General features: G+C 40.8%; 1 protein-coding gene and 1 long non-coding RNA gene across 13 annotated transcripts in view; one reads left to right on the forward strand and one right to left on the reverse strand.

The window, feature by feature from the left end:
• The window catches only part of EDN3 (endothelin 3), a 37,375-nt gene that overhangs the window by 7,241 nt on the left and 8,605 nt on the right, over positions 1-21,529 (reverse strand). The window lies entirely within an intron of this gene.
• Positions 5,823-20,225, forward strand: LOC310847226. 10 transcript variants are annotated; one of them, XR_014565683.1, is made up of 4 exons: positions 5,823-6,265; positions 12,051-12,256; positions 13,038-13,114; positions 17,147-20,225. It is a non-coding gene; the product is annotated as an uncharacterized lncRNA (long non-coding RNA). The 10 variants fall into 10 exon arrangements; XR_014565684.1 differs by lacking the exon at positions 5,823-6,265 and adding an exon at positions 6,288-6,590; XR_014565685.1 differs by lacking the exon at positions 5,823-6,265 and adding an exon at positions 8,693-9,115.

Consider the following 21,529-nt stretch of genomic DNA (forward strand, 5'->3'; position numbering starts at 1 on the left):
ATTGGAGCTCTAAGATGCTCGGAGGAAGGGTGGGAGAAAATGTAACTATTCAGTAATGCCCAAGACTGGTTCCAGCAATGTCATCACAACCATTTCCTTCCTCCACTTGTATGTCCAAGAAGAGCTCAGTCATCAAGAATGATTACATTCTGCTGGAATTGCCAAATGAGTCTTCAGTGTTAATCCAAACAGCACTGGAAGCTTACATATGTACACAAGAATACAAAGAATGGCAACGTTGATTGGCTATAGTGGTTACAGAAATCCTATGACTGAAGAAGAGGCATTAGGAAAGATGGAAAGAGGAAGGAGGAGTTTGACAGCTGAAAGTGTAGGAGGTTGCATCAAGGCCTAGGAATGGCCTGAAAGATTGGTACAGAAGACATGTATTTGCAAAAAGAAATGGAAGTAGATAAGAAGGCACTAAGTGAAACAGGCAGAAGAGAAAGGAGGAAGAGGAGTGTAAAATCATGGAAAAATTGCAGCAATAGAGAAAATTAAGCCATTTAAATGGGCTAACTGTGAATAAATTGTTAAGTAATTGCACTCCAGCGCAATCCTTTTGGGCTTCAGCCTACACTGAAAAAGTCAACTCTCACTTATTACAATTATTTTTTAAAGCCAAACACAGGCAAGGGAACACAGTGAATTTTATACTACATGTTTTAGGTTTATGTGCTCCTCCCCAAGTGCCTGTAAATATTAGCCTGACGGTGAAAAGTAATGCATCAACAAAACTACCGAAAAATTTATTAGAGTGGAAATGGGAGTGGGGAAGAATTCGCAGAACACTGACACTAATCTTGGAAAAATTAATAGGGTTTCGCACCAATGCGTATGACTAGTAAAATTCCCCATCTCAAAGGCATTGGGTGGCTGTGTGTCTCATTTCCTGTTTTTCCCCCACATAGTACAGCGAGCAGTCTGATCAAAATTAAGTTTTATTTTCTCTGGTTTTGTACACACATACACACAGAAAAAAGGAGGAAAATTCTAAATTTATGCAGCATAAATGTTGTTTAATATGGAACCATACAAAATTCTAAAATATTCAAACTTTATTCAGATGAACTGAATTGAATGCTGCACTAGAAATCTCAGCTCCAAGGAAGGTAATACAAAAAAAATTTCTCGCTCACCAAGCCACTTGTTTTCCATCTATTTCTTTAACACACACACAAGCACACAAGAAAAATGTTCTTCTCTCCCAACCCCCTCTTCTCCTGTGTCTGGGTCAAAAACAAGGCATGAGAAATTAATTTCTGCCTCTTAAAACAAAACAGACCTTCTCACAATAAGGAAGGGAAGAAGGGCATCAATAAACATCAATATAGAGGTAGAGAATGTGAAATAACGCAGAGCAACTTCTGCAGCAATAAACACAGCATATGGGAGTTAGTACTTACTCTTCTGCATTTTAATATTCAGCAGCATGAATAAATGTACACCAGTATTAAATGCCTCAGGACACCTTAGACCAGATTGGTACCCATTTTAACTCTAATATTGGCCAGCCACCTGTGAATGTCCATTTATGTCATTCACAAACATGGCCTGATGGAAACAGCCATTATGCATTGTTTACATCCTGCATCTGATAATCAGGAGTGTACTGCTCCTGAATATGCCATTTTTCATTATTTTGGCTACTATTTTCCATGAAGCCATTCAATCCTCTTTAAAAGGACCATTAGACAGAGCGTTGGACTATGATATGGAAGGCCAGGGTTCGAATTCCCCATCCAACCATGAAGTTCAATGGGTGACCTTGGGTCAGTCATTGCCTCTTAGCCTAACCCACCTTACAGGGCTATTGTGAAGATAAAATGGGTAGTGGAGAATTATGTACACTGACTTGAGATCCTTGGAGGAAAATGTGGTACATAAATGGCAATAAGAACATAAGAAGAGCCTGTTTATCGGGCCAATGGCCAGTCTAGCCCAGCATGTGTTCTCACAGTAGCCAATCAGATGCCTGTGAAAAGCTCACAAGCAGGATTCAGGCACAAGAGCGCTCTCCCCTGTTGTGGTTTCCAGCAACTGGTATTCAGAAGCATTACCATCATGGATTTGCATTGCCATCATGGATTTGTCTATCTAGGTTAGTGGCCATCACTGTCTCTAACGGAAGCGATGCAGTTTCATTTTTTCTTCTTCAATCTATTTCAGAAACTTGTCCTTTTTCTCAATCAATCCAAAATCCACTTACCTAGAAGCCACATTGAACGCAATGGGACTTCCCTCTCTGCAGACATGCATAGGATTGCACTTTCAAATGTTTTATTTAAAGCATGAACAGGTGGACCTGCCCACATAGGATGCCATGCTGTTATACCCTTTAAGATAAAAAATAAAACATGCAAAACTGGCCAAAGACTGTAAGACTAATCAAATCTGCATCAACTAAGACTAGGGAAACTAAACCCAAAGCAAACTATGGGGCTACTGTCCTTAACCACAACACCACCCTGAAATCTATTTTTAGGATGCAAGTACACTTTAGACTTTTTCAAAATAAATAAATTTAAAAGATAAACTAAACTTTCCCATTCAAGGAGGAACGGAAAGCTTTTGCTGCTTACGATGTGCAGGCTTAAACCTCATCCAATTTTATTTTTCTCAAAAACGTCTGAGAACCACCAAACATTAAAATTTGCATGTAAAACAGCAAATTATGTCTGTCTCTGAACAGTTAGGCAAAACTAGTAGCTTCCAAAAAGGATTATCCGCTGTCTGTTTTGCCTGCCCTTTTTCCCTGTAGCGATTAGAACTATAATCTTTCCATTATTTACTTTTAATAGTTTGAGACATTGATTCCCTCTTAATCCCTCTGTCTGTCTCTCTCATGCAAAGTTGGAAGCAAATGCGTATACAACCCAGTGCTGTATAATTCTCTCACGCAAATCTCCCAGAAGACCATGGCAGTTTAGCAAAGGCTCAGGAACTATCCAAACTAGATTCTACAGTCCAATCCTGGGTAATGGCATTTATAAGCTTCTTTACATAATATTCTGTGTGTTTAGCTAATTTTATTTGAACTGCAATTAACATTAAACCGTTTGTGAGTTAGCTGGATTGATCTTCCCTACAAATATAAGGAATAAGTATGCCAACAAAGTTTAAATCCTTTATTTTTATTGTGTTTTGAAAGATGTTGCCAACACAATACTTTCGGAACCTCGAGAATTTATCTGCAACTTAAGACAACGGTACAGTCATACCTCAGGTTACAGATGCTTCAGGTTGTGTTTTTTCGAGTTACGGACCCGCCGAAACACGGAAGTACGAACGGGTTACTTTCGGGTTTCTGTGGTTGCAAATGCGCAGAAGTGCTAAATCGCGCTTTGCGCATGCGCAGAAGGCCAAGTCACAACCTGCACGTGTGCAGATGTGGCACTGCGGGTTGCAAACGTGTCTCCCGCATGGATCACGTTTGCAACCCGAGTGTCCACTGTATTCTCTAAAAGTGTGTGTGTGTGTGTGTGTGTGTGTGTGTGTGTATATATTTAAATACACACACACACACACACACACACAGAGTGAGTCTTTTAAAAGAGGCCCCATGGAACATGTGTACTCTGTATCTACAGGGCCTCTTTTAAAGGACTCTCCCTATATATCTGCCTGCAGCAAAAAATACATGAACAGCTAAGGTTTCATGAGCAGGTGTCAATGTTACAGGAATGTTTACTGGAAACTGTGGAAAGAAAGTTTTCTGATAAATGACCTGTGACCAACAGGTGACAATTCACTGACAGATACACAAATAAAGGCCTCCCAAGCAAGGCCTCGTGCATATAAGGCTTTACTATGTGTTAACAAATTGCAGATCTGCACAGAGTCTATGTCAGAAGTTATAATGCCAATGGGAATTTGCACTTGGCTGTGGCAGTGCCCAAACTATTTGTTTCTTTTCAACCTAATCTTCATCTTCATTTGCAAATGTCAGAGTCCCATTTTTTAACACAAGGATTTCATATTCAAGATCATCATACCGTCAGCGTCAACTATTTTCTTTTCACTTTCCGTCTCAGACTCAACAATAACAAATTTGCCAACTGAAACCAGTACTTCAGTGACTGCTTCAGCATCTGTGCTTTCTTTCAGGATAATCATATTCCCTATGAGGGCATCTTCCCCTGTGTTCATTTTAAAATATGTGAAATATCCATTTACACTTTGTGTTCAACACTGCTTTCAACATTTCTACATTTCTACATTTGTACTGTCACCCTGTGAGGCAAGGTAAGAAGCCTTTGGTTCCGGAGGTGAAGTTTTGAATTTGTAAATGAGTCCACCTGTTCAGCCTGGCTCATCAGGCTGGGCCTCCCACTCCTTGACCCATCTGAGTGGAAACTGGTAGGAACTTGTATATACTTCAAGAAAAAGAGTGGGGGCTCTATTAGAGAAAAATCAATACTTGAGAGAGGAGTAGAAAAATTCTAAGTTGTATGTAAAATGTTATCTTGAAAAGCTGCTTACCAGATGGAACTCTGGAAAGTTTTCTTTAAGATTATAAAGAGCACGTTCTTTAAGATTATAAAGAGCACGTTCGGTATATATGAAAATAAAAAATGAGTCTGTAGGTTGACATTTTAATGGAATTACCCTCCTGTTGTTTTCAGTGGGTAGTATGTGAAAGGGTTTGCATGTAATGTTGGATAATAACGCAAGTTTAGCAGCTGCAGAAACCTAAACAAAGGTTTTGCACAAGTTCAATGTCAGTGGAAAGCAGCATGCAAGGGGCAGATTGGACAACACTACTAAAGACCACCATATCCAGATCAGCAAATACTAATGTATAATATATACCGTTTTTTCTGTGTATAAGACTAGGTTTTTTTACCAAAAAATTTGATTTAAAACTGGGGCTCATCTTATACATGGGTAGTGCTGAGAGGTGTTTTCTTAATTTGGAGTTCCAAAAATAGGGGGAATATTATACATGGGGGCATCTTATACACAGAAATTATGATATATACATATACATATACATACACACACACACACACACACACACACACACCACCAACATGTGTATATTGCCTTTCTGTCTTTAAATAAATACAGCCTTCCCAAGGCAGGTAATAAATCTCTGTTAATTTTTTCTCCTTTCTCCTGTCTCCTTGGATGCTTAACTTACATAAATCCTTGATACAAAACTGTGCCGTGCTGCCCACTTCTGCATAGTAGAAAGAAGTGTGGCCCATCCTCTTTCACCACCCAAGGTGAAATAGGAAGGTGTCGCCCCCACGAAAGCCTCACTTTCCAGGGTATGCAGGCTGAGACCCTATCTGCCCGCAGACTGCTTCGCCAGAGTGGTGCATGCTCTGGTTATCTCTTGCTTGAACTACTGCAATGCACTCTACATGGGGCTACCTTTGAAGGTGACCCAGAAACTACAACTAATCCAGAATGTGGCAGCTAGACTGGTGACTGGGAGCGGCCGCCGAGACCACATAACACCAGTCTTGAAAGACCTACATTGGTTCCCAGTATGTTTCCAGGCACAATTCAAAGTGTTGGTGCTGACCTTTAAAGCCCTATATGGCCTCGGTCTAGTATATCTGAAGGAGCGTCTCCACCCCCATTGTTCTACCCGGACACTGAGGTCTAGCGCCAAGGGCCTTCTGGCGGTTCCCTCGCTGTGAGAAGCCAAGTTACAGGGAACCAGGCAGAGGGCCTTCTCGGTAGTGGCACCCGTCCTAAGAAACGCCCTCCCACCAGATGTCAAAGAGAAGAACAACTACCAGACTTTTAGAAGAAATCTGAAGGCAGCCCTCTTTAGGGAAGCTTTTAATGTTTGGTGTATTACGTATTTTAATATTTTGTTGGAAGCCGCCCAGAGTGGCTGGGGAAGCCCAGCCAGGTGGGTGGGGTATAAATGATAAATTATTATTATTATATATATTGCAAGATCTTGAAGTGAAGCTGCTGCCAAGTGACTCCAGGGATTCCACCGTCCAAGGCAGCTGCTTCAGTCTGCCTCATGGGAGGGCCGGCCCTGGTAGGAAGCTCCAGAACCACTTTACAGTCCACCAGAAGTTTGTATTTTTAAAGGAGGTGTTCCTTTACATACGCCACTGAGAAGCAGATAGGTGCACAGATAGGCAATGTTAGTATTATCAGAACTGTCAGTCACCAGAAGGAGAATTATAATAAACCCCTGCCACAGACGCAAAGCCAGCTCCACGACATCAAAGATGTTTTCTCTGTGTGTTCAAAGAATGCCCAAAGGGACCTCTAGAGACAGCTGTGGCTTCAGGTTTCTTTTCCCATGCTTTTTTTTTTTTTTTTTTTTAGTTTAACATCTGCTTAACGGTCTATTAAGGAAACAACTATTGTTCCCCGTCAATTAGCAGGCTATAAGAGAACACTCTCACTGCCCTTTACGCAGCAGCATTTTCATTGCAAAGGACGTTATTATGGCTCCTGACATTCCAGCAGAGTGTCAGTCAACAATGAGGAGTCTGAGACTAGGCCGCTGTCCAGTTCAAGGACAGAGGAAAATAGATTTTGTAGAATATACACTTATAAAAAAAAGAAACCTACCACATTACTAATTCTTAAAGGCGGACCAAAAGCAACAGGTTGCTCCACACTACAAAATGACAACTCAGGACTTCCGGGTCGGCGCCATCGCCGAATGGCGGACTCCCTCCGAGCTCCGGAGGGAGCCGGCTTGGCAGGGGCTGGGTCCTACCGCACCGGCGATGCGGGGACCCTTAAAAACCACGGCCAGAGGAGGCCGTGGACATGGAGACTCGGCTGGCACCGTTAGCGCTCTCCCGACTCGTGAAGGAGCCTTTTTAAAGGCTACGGATCGGGTGCCGGGGAGAAGCGTGGTGCTTTGAGTTCTCTGCTATCCCTGCCGAGCGCAGCCGCATGCCATCCGGCGGAGAGCGCTGACTTCTTCTATTGAAAATTCGGCTCTAAAGAAGAACCCGTGAGTAATTGGAATATGGACTAAAAAAAAGGGGATAAATTTTTAAAATTCGGAGCGAACGGGGGAGGTGGAAAAAAGGAAGTCAGCCCACCCCTAAATTGTAGAAGAGCCAAAACAAAGGACTGGACAACTAAGATCGAGTGTAACCTTATCTTGCCGAATCAGCAACTTCGCGAGGGAAAATTATAAGATTGAGCTGGAGGAGAATAGTGGAATTGTTTTAAAAAAGCAATCCCCCCCCGGAATCCCTGGAGCGATTCGTGAAACTGCCTGGAGAAAAGCGATGGAGGTTTTGACAGCTGTCAAAGAGCTGTCAAAAAGGAAGATTAAAATAGAGATTTTGTTACGAGGACTTTGCCGGTTATATTTGTTATAAATTGAATATAAACTGTTTTAAATATCGGTCAACAAGCTACTTGGTCTGGTGGATGTGATTCTGGAAGGGAACTTTGCTATTGCAATCCACCTAGAGGAGCCGAGGGATATTGCATGTGTTTTTCACAGGAAACTTGAACAGTTGAATGGAACTTTTAATCTCCTGGGAAACTGCAGGAATGGAACATTATTTTGTCTACAGAGGTCTACACACTACAGGAAACAATGGAACTATTTGTTGGAAAATGAAAGGAACATGATGCAATGCTTTGCTCCATGAATAACAAGCCTCTGCAGAGACACTAGAAACTTTTGGAAAAAGAACATTTCTGTGGGAGAACAGAGAAATAAAAAGGAGGAGAATGATTGACAAGAACAAGGAAATAACAAGAACTGGACAGAACTGGGGGAACATTTGGGATATTCAGGTTTGACAAGCTTATGGATACAAAATTGGAGTTTTTACTCCTGGATATAAAAACCTGGATAGAAGAAATGGGCCCTTATTTGATAGACTCCTTCTACGATTGGACATCCGTAATTAAAGACTGGCAAAGAACCTGAGGGACATAGTGTAATGTGGGAACTCCAGGAAGATATTAGAAGTGGAGGGATAGGTGAAACGCAAAGGGGAAAGAGGGGAGGGAAAATTGGAATCCAAAGGCTGTAAAATTACTATTCATATTTATCTTATTTCCATCTGTACTATGTTTGAAAGGGGGAAACTCGTGGAAGGGTATAGATCGATCTTAAGGGATGGGAATTTGGATAAATTGGGTTATTGATGATGAGTGTAATTTGGGGATAAGAACTTGTTGAATTTAATTGCTTATTTGGAAGATTTGGAACACAAGAGGGGGTAGGGAGGGGAAGTCCTAGTTATTGGCAAAAAGTTTATAGATTGGATTTAATTTGTTTTGATTTGTTTTAATTTGGAAAACCTTAATAAAAATTATTATTAAAAAAAAACAAAATGACAACTCAATATCTGAGCACAAAGGAACAAGAATAATTTTAGTTTTAAAACTCTTTTTTTTAAAAAAAACATGTTATTGGTGATGCCCTAATAGTAATCAGACTGGAAGTAATGGGGATAATTTTCAGCATTTGTGGCTTTGGCATAATAATTCAATGGGAGATATGACAATCAGCAATGTGAAACAGCTGTGTGGCAACAGCTGAAGGCAGAAGTTGACTTTCATTTTGATTTCGGCAGCCAGGATCTCAGAAAACAATTGAAATTATAATTTTTGTAGCACAGTGGGCAAAAGTGAGAAGGGAACATTTCTTTATTTTTGTTCTCTTGTGAAGCACCCAAGCTAAAAATCAGCTACTGAAGTTAACCTCAGCAAAAAAAGAACCAGAGTATACCGTGTGATTCTGGAATTGTTTTTGTCACAAAAAGGCCATAGATGTGTTCTAAAAATAAGTTCCCAAAATGAACATTGACACTGATTTGTTACGGCATTTAGTGCATCTGCCCTTGGTATTAATGAGCAATTCTATAGTTAGTTACTTATCCAGAGCAATTCCTAGTTGCATCAACTATTTTGTAACTGTTCTAGGTGGACTGAGGGGGGAGGGTGTGAACTGGTAAAACATTTTGAAGTAATCTGCATTAAAAGGGGGGAAAAGATTCTGGGGTTGCAATCCTAAACACATTTACTAGGCCACTCAACACATTTACTGTAGATTTACTCCAGAACATAAATGCACAGGACTGCAATAAAAGCTGCTCAAGAGCTGTCCAGAGTTCCCTGGAAAGAGGAATTGATTGCCAAAGCCACAAATCCTGTGAGGGGAATATGAAATACGGGTCTCCTTGGGTGGCTTTAAAAGGTGGCTTTGACTGAGGGCTCATCTATGCTTCTGCTTATCCCACGCCTATAAAGCACAGTCTGAGAGGTTTTCCCCAGGGGAAACTTGCTCTTTACCACTAAATCGGAGCAAACGACTGGAAAAACCGATTGGCGTTTGCTTTGATTCAGCACTAAAAAGTGGGTTTTTTCCAGCAGGAATGCGGCAAGACAAGCAGAAGTCTGGATGAGCCCAAAATCTTTTTTTTTTTAATAATATTTTTATTATTTTTAGCATACAAATTTTTTTAAGACATACCACACAAATTATTATACATATGTCCTTGTTTGGACTTCCCTCAGCATCTCTGATAGCCTTCCGTCTTGATTATTTCTCCTGCAATTCTTAACTTAATATTGCCTTTACCTTTTCTAACAAATCATTTCTCCCTTTCCATTTTTACAATATTTCTTAAATTACTCCTCACAGAACTTTTTGTAGTCCTACAAACATAATCTGATCATCACAAATACTTTTCAGATACTCAGTATACCCAAAACAAAAAAATTCCTTCCAGTAGCACCTTAAAGACCAACTAAGTCAGTTCTTGGTATGAGCTTTCGTGTGCGAAAGCTCATACCAAGAACTGACTTAGTTGGTCTTTAAGGTGCTACTGGAAGGAATTTTTTTGTTTTGACTATGGCAGACCAACACGGCTACCTATCTGTAATCAGTATACCCAAAATATTGAAGCATGATGAGGCTATTTAGATACGCTCCGCCACTGACAGGAGTCTCCTCACAGCACGCTTAACAAACTACAGTTGCCAGGATGCTTTGGGGAAGCCATGACTGTTTAAAGTGGTACAATGCTGCTTTAAATGTATAGTGCAGAAAGGACCTTGCTCTTTATTTTTTAATCTCTTCCTCATTAACTCCCTACCGCCATTGCTAAGCGACATCTCAAAGAAGGCGTCTTGCCCTCCCTCCACCATTGCTAAGCAACACCTCATGGGAGTAACTGTCAGTTCCAACTGCCAACTTGAGGGAGTAACTGTCAGTTCGAACCAGGGTGGATTTTATTTAAATCACGATTTAAATCACTAGTCAGTAAGACTTGATTTAAATCATTTTTTTTACAGAAAGACTCATTCTTGCTGGTATAATCTTAATATTTACAACCAGATGAAGGTATCATTTTTGGAATAATACATTTTCAGAGTAGTTTTTACAGTTATATCACAAATTACTGATTTGGTTATACTATCAGAAACAGACAGATAATTATGAAATAATTATGAGGTTTAATAAGTTAACTGTTTATATTTGCACAGCTTTTCTGCTGTCCTTTATTGGAACGAGAAAAATAATCATTAGTAACAATTTAAACAATTTATTTAACTAAAACAATAACATTATAGCATATGTATCCATGTTAACTGATGCGGTTAAACATTTTTTTAAAAAAAAAACCTACTGAGTTTTAGCACACATGAAAAAACTAAATCCTTATTTCCTGATGAATAGCCTTTGGACTATAACGTAACTTAAATAGAAAACTATCTTTAGAAAGATTTTTCCTCCAAAAGCTTTTTCTTTTAAAAACCCAATTTAAATCAAAAGAATCTGATTTTTTTTTTAAAAAAACCCATTTTTTAAAAATTCTTTTTTTAAAAAAAATCATTGTTTTTTATCCACCATGGTTCCAACTGCCAACCTGAGGGTGTAACTGTCAACCAGCCTTGAGGGAAGAGGACTTGGAAGGAAATGGTTACTTAGATTGTGTCAAGAGTTGAAGGGGAATTTACATGGCAAACATTTCATTTGACTGCTTTCTCATGGCAGAAGACCACTTCAGAATTAACTCATTTTAAATGGGTTTGCACCAGCAAAAGTAAACCTCACCGTACTCTAGTTCACTTTGTATTCACAATGTAGTTGATGTTAAAAAATAATAATTGAGTGCTTTATAATAAATGATTAGGTGCTGCACAGAACATTAAAAGATGTTCCTGCCCACACACTTCCAATTCCACAGACATGATACAAAAAAGGTGGGGAAGAATGGGCAGGGAAGAGAAAAGCAAGTAAATGTGAAGCAGATATGGGGAAATTGTCCCAAGGGAACCTTAAAATAACAAAAAGCCACACGGGAAGTCAAGTATTTGCAAACATTGTAAGCTGGTTGGGAATAGCTCACCAAAGTAGGCCTCTTTTCAATGGCTACATGCATGTGGTTTCCCTTAAGTTGTATATGAAGTTAACAGGGGAGACGTGAAAAAGCTGTTTTAAAATGTATTCTATATTATAGCCAAAGTAGGTTTTATATTTAAATTAGAAGCACAGATAAAGTGCGCTTAAGAAACTATTGTGAGAACAGTTTAAATCTGCTTTGCCCTGCACACAAACATATTAACTGTCCTGCTGGATGTACAAAAATATCCATTTAGTCCAGTCTGGTTTCTGACTCTGAGCATGGTTGGTTCTTTTTATAGCCAAAGGCTGTAAATATTGTCTGACATGTACATGGTTTTTCCAGTCCCCTCCTACGTTTGTGGCAGCAAATTCCCCAGGTTCATTATGTGCTTTGTCACAAGTACAGTGGTACTTCGGGTTACATACGCTTCAGGTTACAGACTCTGCTAACCCAGAAATAGTGCTTCAGGTTAAGAACTTTGCTTCAGGATAAGAACAGAAATCGTGCGGCGGCGGCGCGGCAGCAGCAGGAGGCCCCATTAGCTAAAGTGGTACTTCAGGTTAAGAACAGTTTCAGGTTAAGAACGGACCTCCGGAACGAATTAAGTGCTTAACCCGAGGTACCACTGTACTTCCTTTAGTGGTGAGGAGCCTTCCACTTCCATTGTACTGTTCTACCGTTATAATTTTAAAGTCATATGTAGTAGTTTAACATTCTGTTTTTTCTTTTATGAAGATCCCCTTTACAATAAATACATTTTCAAGTAAAGCAGCAGAGCACAGAAACCTGGCCTGGAGCAGTTCCAATTCTAGGTAACTGCGATGTCAAATTCTACCACAGAGAGCAAAAGGAGTTCACAGAACTATGAATTAAGCCTCGTATGTCCCTTGGCAGCTGTGTTTCCTTGACGCCTCTGAGTATTAAACAGTCTGCTCCAAAGGGTGAGTGTTCATAACATTCTAAGGTGACTCAAAATTACATCACTCTCATAACCAATTTTAATGCAAAACTCAAGACTGCACTTTAGGGCTTCTTGTAACATTTCTAATGCTATGATTTTGCGTCACAAAATCTGTAGAGAACATACAACCCTCTCCGAAACAAACAAACACAAACACACACAATTTATTCAGGAGAGAATAATGATCAAAACAGTTTTGTATCTTGTTGAGCATTACCAGTGTGCTGTGATTTGGGCAAGAATGTAAGAAAAGATATACTGGATCAGGTCAAAACCCAGCATCCTGTTCTCACAGTGAAGAAGCAAATGTCCATGGGAAGCATGCAAACAGGACCTGAGTGGAACAGCATTCTCCCCACTTGTGATTTCTGGTATTCAGAGGTATAATGCCTCCCGACAGTGGAGGACAGAAAATAGCCATCATTGTTGTAGTCACTGATAGTCTTACCCTCTATGACCTTGCTTAATCTCTCTTAAAGCTATCCAAGTTAATGGCAATCACAACATCTTCTGGGAATGAATTCCAGCATTTAACTGTGCAGCGTGTGAGAAAAGCACTTTATTTTGGCTGCCATGAATATACTAACATTCAGTACTGTATTTGATGGCACCCGTTTCTACGATTACAAGTGAGGAAGAGAAATGCCTCCGTATCCAATTTTTCTATGCCAAGCATAATCTTATACAACTCTATCATGTCCCCTTTACTCACCTTCCTTCCCCAGACTAAAAGCTGTTAATGCAGTAACCTTTCTTTATAGGAGAATTGCTCCAATCCCTTGATCATTTTGGTTGATCTTCTCTGAACTTCTGCTAGATCTATGATATCCTTTTAGAGGTAAGAAATGTACCAGAAATGTGCACAGTATTTCCAGGATGGTGTTCAAAACTCACCAAAGATTTGTATAACCGCATTATGATATTGACAGTTTCATTTTCATTCCTGTGACTAGTGATTCCTAACTCGGAATTCACATTTTCCACAGCTGCCACACCCTAGGTTGACATCTTCATCAATCTATCTGCTAGAACTAATTTTCTATGTGCCTGGAACTTTCTTCATGTCAAAGAACAATCATGTGAGACACACTTGCAGTTCTACTTCAGTGAGAACTGGGTCCTTGCAGGAAGGAGTGTGTAAATGTTTGTTATAAACATCTGCAATGTTTACTATTACTAGTGAATTTTTATAGAACCATCTATGTACGTAGTGCTTTACAAAGAACACAGCTGACATCTTCCTCCTCCAAAGGGACTTTACACTCTAAGTATTTCAAATAGGCATTCAGATAATCTTTATTATCACACCCTGCATAATGTGGAATAACTCAGTGTTCACCAAGACCTCAGTCACGTAGCAACATGGACTCGTATTTTATTTCTATTCAGATATCCACCCTACTTCATAAAGCACAAGTAGGAAACCTTAGTCACAGGGGCCAAAGGTGGCTGCCCAGACCCTCCCCAAGCCACAATCTTTACTGGCTCTGTTCCAGGCCCTTCTTTTAAGTGATTCTGCCAGGGTAGAGGTGGGAATGTGTCCTGGAACTGTGATAATACCTCAGTTGCCTGGATGGATGGATGGATGGATGGATGGATGGATGGATGGATGGAAAGATTTTGTGGGTGTGTAGAAAGCCAACCTGTTTGTGACTAGAATGTAGCCTACTATACAAAGGCGAGTGTCATGTATTTTGAATCTGGCCCTGCCCAGAACTAGCATATGGTCCCTGAAAGGTCTCCCATGCAGGAATGCAGCAGTCAGGCTGCAAAAGGTTCGCCATCCCTGTCATAAAACATGCTCTCAAATATCTTTTCAATTAAAAATCAAGAACAGTAGAACTCAGCAAAACCAAAATAAAGGAAATACACACTAAGTTAAGACCATCAACTTGGCCACAAAAAGACCCATTTCCAGAACAATTATCTGCCTTCCCCTGGTCTGCAAAACAAGAATATTTTAACCACCTACAGCCTGGGAGAGAGTTTGATTAACATAATTCTGTGGCTAGGGAAACTTTTAAGTTCCTTCCTGTGGGTAACACCACTTGGCTGGGGAAAAAACATGAAACAGGAGAGTCACATATCTCCCGAGTTTTTTTCTCCCTTTGCATAAAAGTAGCTGCTGGGGTGACTTAACCCTTTCCCTAACACCATTTTCTATATGTAAATCAAGCCCTTTAGTTGGGACAGCCTTTTATTGCATAATTTTGTTGTTGTTTAGTCATTTAGTCGTGTCCGACTCTTCATGACCCCATGGACCAGAGCACGCCAGGCACTCCTGTCTTCCACTGCCTCCCGCAGTTTGGTCAAACTCATGCTGGTAGCTTCAAGAACACTATCCAACCATCTCATCCTCTGTCGTCCCCTTCTCCTCGTGCCCTCAATCTTTCCCAACATCAGGGTCTTTTCCAGGGAGTCTTCCCTTCTCATGAGGTGGCCAAAGTATTGGAGCCTCAGCTTCAGGATCTGTCCTTCCAGTGAGCACTCAGGGCTGATTTCCTTAAGAATGGAGAGGTTTGATCTTCTTGCAGTCCATGGGACTCTCAAGAGTCTCCTCCAGCACCATAATTCAAAAGCATCAATTCTTTGGCGATCAGCCTTCATTATGGTCCAGCTCTCACTTCCATACATCACTACTGGGAAAACCATAGCTTTTACTATATGGACCTTTGTTGGCAAGGTGATGTCTCTGCTTTTTAAGATGCTGTCTAGGTTTGTCATTGCTTAATTAAATTGCCTCATTTGGTCTGACCCCTTGGAAGTTACACCAAACCTTCTGTGCTAAAATAGTAAAGTTTAAAACATGCCAGGAACCCACAAAACAGCAGGGAATTAAAATGTCCAGGCATCAAGCACTGGCCATTAGAAGTCTTTTCGTCTTAATAGGGAGAGAAAACAAAGGGTGGAAAGGTTTGTGGTGCTTCTGGAAAATGTTCAGCCTCTAGCAGATTGGCAGCTGCCCATTTGGCAGCAAGAGTTAATGAGGAAGGAATCTATTTGAATTCAATTATATTGTATACCTAAATTCCTTTTTAAATATGTTACTCGCCTTGAAGCTTTGGAATAAAAAAAAAGGTAGGAAGGAATGAAAATATAAACCAGCTAGCAGTCTGTCAGCATGTTGCTAATGCAGCAGAGCATGTGAAGAGGAAAACTTGGCATACGAATGTCATTGAGTAACACTGCCCAATAAGCAACACATGCTTACTGATTCCAACACATCAGTGAGCTGGCACATTTAAAACACTTTCCCACCCTTATTATTCTAGTTAACTCCCATTCCCTACAAATAAGCACGTATATAAGCCTGGATAATTCAGTCGGCTAGAGAATGGTAGAGAATGATAACACCAAGGTTGCAGGTTCAATAGCTGTATGGTGCAGCTGCACATTCCTGCACTGCAGATGATCCTCAGGTCCCTTCCAACTCTATGATTCTATGATTCTATATTATACCAGCACCATGCCACATTTAATCATAGAATAACAGAATTGCTCCCTTCTTACATCAGTTTATTATGCTATCACCAGGCTGGGCATCACTTTCCTTTTGGGTGAAGACAGAGGCAAAGTGGGTGTTTGTCACCCAATAGCATTTCTCCATCTTCTCCACGCAGAGGACCTACCACTTGTTTCTTCTTCCTCTTGCTTTGAACACAGAAAACTTTTAAAATTATTTTTAACCTCTCCTGCAAGCCTGAGCTCATTTTGAGCTTTAGCCCACCTGGCATTCACCCTCCAAATGTTTACTACTCGTGTACACTCCTCCTTTCTTCCATTTCTTACACATGCCCTTCTTAACTCTCAGCTCATCTGTAAGCTCCTTATGCAGCCACACCAGTTTCTTTAAACAATCGTCTTCCAAAGCAACTACTCTATTCCAAACTTAAAAATGGAAAGTGTAATGTTGGTGGTCAACAAAAGAGGTTTAAAGACAAATCTTTAAAAATGTAGTATAACTGTAGTATAACACTGACAACTGGGAAACACTGGCCTGCGAGCACTCCAACTGGAGAACAGCCTTTACCAAAGGTGTCATGGGCTTTGAAGACACTCGAACTCAGGACACAAGGGAGAAACGTGCTAAGAGGAAGGCATGTTTGGCAAATCCACACTGTGATCAGCTCCCTCCCAGAAACCAATGTCTCCACTGTGGAAGGACATGTGGATCCAGAATTCGCCTCCACAGTCACTTACAGTCTCATTGTTAAAACCGTGTTTATGGAAGACAATCTTACTCGGCTGCGAGTGATTGCCAAAGAAGAAAGAAGAGATGCCTCAACCTTTTCTTTCTTGTTGGAATTGTCTGCCTTTGTGCCTTTGATAGCTGACCCATTCATCTAGGACTCCCTTCTCTTGAGTATTTCTGACCCAGTAGTGCTTTAAGCTTTCTGAAATCAGCCTTAGCTTGATTTACTTAGTGCATAAATCCTCAGAATAATTGAACATCCTGTCAATTTGTAGGTAAATATTAGGGAGACAGAATCAAGTCTCCACTGTTTTCCAAATTTATCCTCACAACAACCCTTTGATGTAGGGTAATGATTTACTCAGTATTGCCCAGCAAGTTTCATGCATAAGCAGCTATTTGAACCCATGCATTGCCCTCCCAAGTTCAGCAGCCTGCACTGTCAACCAAATTGCCAGTGTTGCACTAGCAAAAAGAAGGAGTAAGGAATCTGCAGGAAATAACAATGGCATGTGGGGTAGAACTTCATGTCTTCCTATCTTTAACACCAGAGGTAGTTGGTGGCTAGACCAACTACGGTAGAGAATTTGGCTGCCTGAGTCTGAATAGTCATTCAGCATAGCAGAAAAGGCAAATCAAATTCAAAACAGTGTTTTCTATTTTAACACTCTTTCACAGTTTATTAGAAAGCACTGCCAATTTAAAAATGGAAAGCATATGATTGATTCATTGCAGAAGGCCCATTTTTCAACATTAAGGACTGGAACCAGCAATTCTGCACATAAAATCCTACTAAGGGTGAGCGGAATTTGATCGAGGATAACTGGCTCATTGATTGATAGTATGCTATGATGTGAGATGTTAATTTCCCAAATTCAGATCTCAAATTTAAGCTGCCTCAGGCAAGAAGGTTTATCTAGACAGATAATGCTTTGGTACAAAACAACACTGATAAGAGTTTAATATTCAGTTGTATTTTATTGCACAGAAATGTGGCAGGAATGTGCAACCTATTAAAGAGAAGGGTGCATTTATCATGTGTTTGAGGAGCTCATCTGCACAAAAGCAATAACTTACAGAAATCTATATTGTGTGAAAAGGTCCTCACCTTAAAAGTTCCCTAGCAGTACCTCTTTTTTATATATACTAAAAAAAGGTTCAGAGACTAAGGACAGAAGTGTGCAATCCAGTAACAGTTTCCCAAGAAAGAAACACATGCTTATCATATGTGGTATGAAAACCAACCACATGTCTAATCTTTTCTCCTTTGAAAAATTACAAGTGGCAAACAGCAGATGTCCTGGGTCGCATTGATTAATGTTTTGAAGGGAACAGCCACAATTTGTTTATGTAGGTTCCTTACAAAACCAGTATCAGAAATTTCAAAACACAATACTTTGAAATAACCCTAAGTTTGCTTTCAAATGAGAACTCCAAATGTATTCTTATCCATGTCATCTTCCTTTAGCAGATAAATAAAGATAAACAGAAGCTCAAAACGTGGCATATTCACTGCACAAAAATTGTGAATACTGAAATAATGTCTTATTATTTGGGTCATGATTTAGCCTGCATTTTAAAAGAGAAATAGAGTTTAGAATGTCAATTCATATTCCTTTATTAAGCCACTTCACTCACAGCATTTTAAAGGTTTACTTCTAAAAAAAATGCAATTTGTGAATTAGGCAAATGTACTAATGTATGGCACAGGTACACCTAGAGAGCCAGCATTAGCCGCACCAATCTTTCAACAATTCACTCAGTACATTACTGTGTGGTATGTGGTATGGCTATTATTCTGCATTCCACCTCTGTGCCAAAGAGGAGCATTAGGATCAAGAATCACAGTGATATAGCTTCCAGATTCCGGTGCACCAGGAATGGGGTCTCTCCCATCACTGCAAGAGAGAAACAGACTGAGATAATCAGATGATGATAAAGGGATTTCATTATCTGCATTCCTCTTCAGTTGGAAGAGGAACCAGGCTCTGACCCGCAGTTTGCCTGGCGGTCTGGCACTGCACTCACTTCCCCATGGAATGCGAGGGTAGGCAAAGGTACTGGGTGCACGGAGCACTCCGGCTGCCACGACCCCCCCCCCCATCCCGTTCCTGGAAACACAGGTTATGCTGTTAATTGGATTTTAATTTGAGAAAACTACAGGCATATGCCAGAGACGATGAGATAAGAAACTGCGAAAACAACCCAGCTACAAGGATGTGAAAGGTTTGGATTGAGAGCCGATTCCATTTGGTGAAAGAGACAATGTGGAGAGGGGAGCCCACGTTTGCTTATTTAAGGTTTCTCTCTACATTTCTGATACAGCAACCCCACCCCACCCCAGAATGGAAGTTTTATTTTTAAACATCTGCACAAGTGAGGATGGAAGACATTGGAATATAATATGGAATTTAACAAAATTGAAACTGTGTGTGAGAGAAAAAGGAACTGAGAGGGAACCAGGGAAGAAAGGTTATGCTTTGAAAATATAGCGCAAAATGCACCCTAACCTCCATTATCCACAAAGGAATCTGTTTGAGATAAGGATAAATGGCCATAAATCAGTGGCAGGGAGGAAAGGAGTCTACCAGTTGCAAGAATAGAAGTTTTTGGATTAACTTTCTGAAGTCTGGATACAGACCGTTCTTTCTAGGCTGGAAAAATGGCGAAGATGGCTTGTTTACTAGAAACTGAATCACGGGACAAAGCGATGCAGTGACTTTTGAAAACTCTGAGATAACAATTTCTCCCAAGACATGACTGGAACCATCAACAGTTGCAGGAATAAAGGATACAACACCATACATGGATGGAAAGACATCGTGGGGGTAAATGTCACACACAGGAAAGAATAACGATTGCAGCTAAAGTTCCTCACTTGAAACTTTATAAATTACCTATTATACCAACACGAATTGAAATCACAAGATTGTAACTGTTATATAAGGGATATTTATATCTGAATGGAAAGGAATGAAAATTATTAAAATTTTGGAACGCAGGAAAAATGTAGAAGAATGAACTCTAGCATGCGAGGGGGCCAGTTTAATTAAACTTTATAATTTGACATTTGAATAATTGGCATTAATAATTGTATCAATTGGATAAAATTGGTATTGTTATAATGAGGCTGTTATTGGAGTAATATACTATAGTGATATGGAAGCCAATAGCAGCATATCCTATCAAAATATCTAGCAAAAACCTTCACTTACTAGTACAAGCAAAATACTATAAAAGTGTACTGGAGCAAAATACTATAAGTGTCCTGGAGCAACTATTGCAGCTTTTCAGATATGCACCATGGAAAACTAAGCAATCTATCATCTGACAAAAAGTGCAGTTGAGAAAATCCATATGTGCAACATGATGGGATCCAGAGAAACATACTATTTCCAGTTTTCAAAAAAATCCTGTAGCATCTGGATTTCTCTTATGAAGTTATTTGCTATTACACAGGAGTTTTTAATTGAAAGTGTATGCTTATATAGTTCTTTATGACACAGCGGGCACTGTTTTCAATTCCTGGCGTTCATCTGTGAGAACTGGGTACTAAAGTGGAAAACATGCATCTGGGTGTCATACATTTTCTGTGTATATGGAATTTAAATGCTAACTATTCAAGCCACAAATCAAGCGTATTTAAAAGTTGGATGGATCTGAAGGACTGCAGCGTTTTTGCAACTGGTATCTTTATGAGGGTCAAAGTAATCTGTATTCCAGTTTAATTCTAGTGCTGCTTTTGTTTCTTATAATGTATTTTAACATATTTCAATCCGTTACCCCCGAGGATGTGGACAGGCTGCTTGGACGCGTGAAACCAACCACCTGTCTCCTTGATCCTTGCCCATCCTGCCTAATAAAAGCAAGCCGGGAAGGACTGGGCGATGGGCTCTGCGGGGTGGTGAATGCTTCCCTCTGTGAGGGAACCTTCCCAGATCCGCTGAAAGAGGCAGTCATTAAACCGCTTCTTAAAAAACCATCTTTAGACCCGGCCAGTATGGCCAACTATCACCCAGTCTCAAATCTTCCATTCTTGGGCAAGGTGATTGAGCGAGTGGTTGCTGAACAACTCCAGGCACGCCTGGAGGGTGCGGACCATTTGGATCCCTTCCAATCGGGATTCAGGCCTCATCATGGGACTGAAACTGCCTTGGTCGCGCTGGTTGATGATCTCCGGTGGGCTAGGGACAATAGTGAGAGTAGTTTCCTAGTTCTGCTGGATCTCTCAGCGGCCTTTGATACAATCGACCATAACATTCTTCAGGGCTGTCTAGAGGGGCTGGGAGCTGGGGGCACTGTTATACAGTGGTTTCGCTCCTTCCTCCTGGGCCGTGTTCAGAAAGTGGTGGTGGGGGATGAGTGTTCAGACCCCTGGGCTCTCACTTGTGGGGTGCCTCAGGGTTCTGTCCTCTCCCCCATGCTTTTCAACATCTACACGCAGCCGCTGGGAGAGATCATCAGGGGGTTTGGGCTGGGTGTTCATCAATATGCGGATGATACCCAGCTCTACCTCTTTCAAATCAGAACCAGTGAAGGCGGTTACGGTCCTGTGTGAGTGTCTGGAAGCGGATGGAGGATGGATGGCGGCTAACAGAATGAGATTGAATCCTGACAAGACAGAAGTACTGTTTCTGGGGGACAGGAGGCGGGAAGGTGTGGAGGATTCCCTGGTCCTGAATGGGGTAACTGTGCCCCTGAAGGACCAGGTGCGCAGCCTGGGAGTAATTTTGGACTCACAGCTGTCCATGGAGGCACAGGTTAAATCCATGTCCAGGGCAGCTGTGTACCAGCTCCATCTGGTACACAGGCTGAGACCCTATCTGCCTGCAGATTGCCTCGCCAGAGTGGTGCATGCTCTGGTTATCTCCCACTTGGACTACTGCAATGCGCTCTACGTGGGGCTACTGGAAACTACAACTAATCCAGAACGCAGCAGCCAGACTGGTGACTGGGAGTGGCCGCCGAGACCATATAACACCAGTCTTGAAAGACCTACGTTGGCTCCCAGTACGTTTCCGAGCACAATTCAAAGTGCTGGTGCTGACCTTTAAAGCCCTA

This window comes from Podarcis gaigeae, assembly GCF_964106915.1.
Source record: "Podarcis gaigeae genome assembly, chromosome: 6".
Classification (NCBI taxonomy): domain Eukaryota; kingdom Metazoa; phylum Chordata; class Lepidosauria; order Squamata; family Lacertidae; genus Podarcis; species Podarcis gaigeae.